The following is a 4903-nucleotide window of genomic DNA, read 5'->3' as shown; positions in this document are numbered from 1 at the left end:
CATGCTCAAAGTAGCCCTATAAATAATTGAGGTTGTAACATAGACTTCCAAGAAGGCTCAGAATGGTTCTATTTTCCTAAACATTTTGAGGTCTATAGAATAATTTACATAATAGGATATTAATGACAGCAGAGCTTCCTAAGGAAATCTTAAGATCCTACTAATGGGTAGATCTTGGCAGGTTCTTCTCTAGAAAAATCTTGCCAAACCATAGCATTATTTGAAATTCACTGACTACACTGAAGTTGTAGCAAACAGCCTCAGCATTCTAACACCCTCTTCTGCTAACTAGACTGGTACATCCAAAAATGTCTTGTTTTTTGTTTTTTGGTTTTTTTTTCCTGAGAGCTGACTTTTTTTGGAGTTTTGCCTTACAATAAGCTCTGCTTTTCTGGAGAATCACTAACCTGGTGGAAAGAACATACAATTTGGATTCACAACTGGGTCAGATCCAATTCCAAAACTTACAAGGTGTTTGACCCTCAGCAAATTGCCTAATGTTTTTCTTCAACAATAATACAGTAATATTAAACCAGACCCAGCAGAGTTATTATGACTATTGAATTACATAACCTATATAAAGCATATGGCATATTGTAGGTATCAAACAAATAACATATTTATAATCTAAGCCATTTTAAAATTGAGAACTGTGTCTCATAATAATAAAATGTATTGACAATTGTTACAATCTTAGTAGATTGTGAAAAATGTCGAGATTTTTTAATCCAACTTTTATTGATGATTATGATGAAATCTAAGGACAGATACCCAAAAATTTAGAAGTAGAATCTAGACTAGAAATTCAAAAATGGAATCTCATTACTTTCATAGTTTAACAAAATGATTAAATGCCAACTTTTAGTCAGATAGCTTCAGTTTGGTCTCTAGCTTTACCAGCTGCCTTAACCTTTGTATGCTTCAGTTTCCTCATTTGTTATTAGCTATCTATCTCAAACATTTGTTTTGATAACTAAATGAGTTAAGCATATCAAGATGTTAGAAAATCAAAGCCCAATAAATGCTAATTAATGTTAATTTTCTGAATTCTAACATATATTTCTCTATACTCTGCATCTAAAAATCAGCTAGTCTTAAAATTGAAAATGTTAATTTTAGTAGTATTTTCTTTTTTCTCATAAAGTTATGAATTCTACTTTTTACAACTCATGATTATTTAGACTCAGGAAATATCAAGTTATCAACTTGGCTGAGTTATGTTTCTTCTACACCTTAATATATCAAAAATTATTAAGATCGTAAAGTGAGCTGAAGGCCGGGGTAATATCTTACTCGTGTGTATAATTCCAACACCTAGCAATAACTACATACCAAATGAATGAATAGTGAACAAAGAAAAGAAGGGAAGGAGGAAGGGAAGGAGTAAAAAGGAAAAATGAAAAGGTGAAGAATGATAATGGGAAGAACATGAGGTCAGATATCAAGGTCTATGTATGAGTCTTAGAACTGTCACATATTGTTACATGATAATGGATGATATTTAAACTGTGTATATTTTTAAGCTTCAGATAGGAATAATGATACCTAACTTGCAGGCTTGAATTCAGGATTAAATGACAGAGTGATAGACTGTACCCAACCGTCTATATCTCCACTTGTCTATCTCACTATCTCCAAAGCTAAACTCTTGTTTCAATGCTCAGTCAGTAGCACCCCCATCCATCTATTATTCAGGCCAAAACCTTGGCATCTTCCTTGACTCCTTTCTTTGCCTCACTAACTAATATGATTCATTTGTAAATGTTCTCAACTCTGTATAAAAATATATGCCTAATCCTGGTATCTGTCACCACCCCTATTACTGCTGACCTAGTCCCCACTACCATCCTTGACTGGATTCCTGCAGTGACATCCTCCTACCAGGTCTCTTTGCTTCTATACCTGCCTCCTTTACTTTAACTCCACAGAGCAGCCAGAGTGATTCTTTTAAAAGGATCTGATGAAAATGTAAATCAGATTCAAAATTCCTCTAATCTGAATTTTAATTAGCTTCACCAATTGATTAGAATAAAACAGTTCTTAGGAGGCCTATGCCCACACCTCTCCTCTAGTTACTTTGCTGACCTCATGCTGACCACCCTCCTGCAGGCTGAGCTCAAGCCACACTGGCCTCCTTGTTGTCCCCCTGCCCCATTTTCTCTTCCTCTGTGATTCCTATGGCTGAAGTGGACAAAGATTGGTTGGGAACTGAAATATATATAATTATTGCCAAGAACGCTGTTTTAGAAAAAGAAAGGCTGGGCATGGTGGCTCATACCTATAATCCCAGCACTTTGGGAGGCCAAGGCAGGAGGATTACCTAAGGTTAGGAGTTCAAGACCAGTCTGGCCAACATGATGAAAACCCATCTCTACTAAAAATACAAAATTTAGCCAGGCGTGGTGGTGGGCGCCTGTAATCTCAGCTACTCAGGAGGCTGAGGCAGGAGAATCGCTTGAATCAGGGAGGCAGAGGTTGCAGTGAGCCGAAATCGTGCCATTGTACTCCAGCTGGGCAACAAGAGTGAAACTCCATCTCAGAAAAAAATAAAAAGAAAAGAAATAAGATCACAAACACAAAATTAGGTAAATATTTATGTAGAATGAAAACAGAAATTACTGCAAATTACTGGAGCTCTGAAGATGTCTTTGAAGTAATCTTTCATTTTCTTTGGAGAGAGTTTCAGTGTTATGACAAAAGCACTTACAGAGAAATACTTCCTGATGGCAACCTGGCCTATCTAAGAATACTCTGCAGTGTCCTGCAAGTTACACCACTCAGGGAGACCCAAGCAAATGAAAGCATCTGAAGTTTAATCTTCATTTGCTTCATAGTAAGTCCACTTCTGCTCATGCTTCCCTCACTCCTCCAAGTCTCTGAAGCAAAGCTGCCATCCCATTTTACCATCCTCTTACACTGCTTTACACTTTTTCATGGCACTTCACATTTTGACAGCATCTGAGATGTTAAATGTTTTTGTTGTGTTTATTGCATGTTTCCCCTACCAGCCCTCACCGAAATGTGAGCTCTAGCATTAGGATAGTGTATGTGTTTGTCTCCAGTATCATCGGTCTCTAGAACAGCGAGTGACACATAGTTGGATCTCACAAAAATTACCATTTTTTGAGTAATGAATGAATGAACAAATGAAAATCAGGTTGAAATACTGTACTACAGCTTGAACAAACTATTAGCCTGAAGTGCTTTTTCCTTTGGTGGGGTAGGTATCTATTATACATGCCAAGGAACAAAAATGGTAACAAGATGGCTTTACAAATGTGTCTATTTCTAACATTTTGGAATACATTAATTTAATGTTGGCATTCCAGGCAAAATAATTGCAAATTTAATAAATCTCTTCAAAGAAGATAATCCTAGCAGTCATCTGACATCTTTTTCACATTGTATAAATATTATGATTCAAACTGCAGACATTGATGAATTATACTCATAAATTTATATTATAGTTTCTTAATCAACCTAGTAAGTGTACAAGTTTATTTAATGTAGTTACCACAATGACTAACAACAGAATTCAGAAACCATGGTAAACTAGAAAGTGATCAGTGTGGGAGGAAAAATAAAAATATTATTTCTTTTCAAACTCCATATCCTATCATTTCTCAAATATAGAAGAATTCATAATTTGTTTCAAAACCCTAAAATAATCATAATAGCTTGAGCAACTGATAACCAGGAATTAACAAATTCTTCCTGATATGCCTCCTTGTTATAAAATAATAAAGCAAACTGCTGTTATTATTATTTATCTTTATCATTTATCATGTTCTCTTAGGGATAACCCATGCATAACTGTATAAATTTAGCAGATGTGGAAAAATAGCTGTTAGTAGGGCAGATTTCAGATTGCATATCAAAGGAATGCCTTCAAGATATGGATTAACTGTAATTGTCTCAGTATGTCTGTCTTGGGATTCATTAGGCTTCTCTGCTTCAAGCTTCCTGATGTCCCCTGTACCTAGACCCACATGCTGTTCTCTGGGAGGATTGAAAATGCTCCCCCTGCATTCTGGATTTAGTCCCCCTTAGCCTTGACAGCTCCTATGATTTATCTGTTTGTGCTGAATACATGGAAAGGTCTGTAGACTGTCCACACGTGAACAAAAGAAATAACTGAATCCTGCATAACAAACCTTGATAATATCCCTACAAAAATAGAGGTCTCCATCATCAAAATGTCAGCGTCAACTGACTGAATAAACAAAGTTTCCAGACGTTGAAACCAGCCCAATTGTCTCAGAACTGATGTTTATGGTTTCTTGGAGTAGATATAGAAAATGATCCTCTCAGTCTTAAAACTTAAGAAGGTTATAACTGTCTTATCTGAGTTCCTTTCTCAGGAAACCAACCATTAGTCCTCCCAGATAGTATCAAGGAAATGAAACTTACCAGATCAGTGCATCTGGACAATGAGATGCCAGATCCCTGACCTATCATGATTGCCTAACTGACCACCTGCTCCCTGTAGACTAACTCCTCTCCTTATCCCTCTCTAATTCCTGTTTTCCCACACGTGGTTACATTTCATTTCTGCTATATAAACTCCTAATTTTAGTCAGTCAGGAGTATGGATTTAAGGCTGATCTCCCATCTCCTCTGCTGAAGCACTCTTAAAGCCTTCTTCCCTAGCAATAATAATTGTCTCAGGCCGGGCGCGGTGGCTCAAGCCTGTAATCCCAGCACTTTGGGAGGCCGAGGGGGGTGGATCACAAGGTCAAGAGATCGAGACCATCCTGGTCAACATGGTGAAACCCCGTCTCTACTAAAGTTACAAAAAATTAGCTGGGCATGGTGGTGCGTGCCTGTAATCCCAGCTACTCAGGAGGCTGAGGCAGGAGAATTGCCTGAACCCAGGAGGCGGAGGTTGCGGTGAGCCGAGATC

This window comes from Cebus imitator, unplaced genomic scaffold, assembly GCF_001604975.1.
Source record: "Cebus imitator isolate Cc_AM_T3 unplaced genomic scaffold, Cebus_imitator-1.0 Scaffold88, whole genome shotgun sequence".
Taxonomy (NCBI): domain Eukaryota; kingdom Metazoa; phylum Chordata; class Mammalia; order Primates; family Cebidae; genus Cebus; species Cebus imitator.
The sequence above is the reverse complement of the archived record's forward strand: the minus strand, read 5'-3'. Positions refer to the sequence as shown.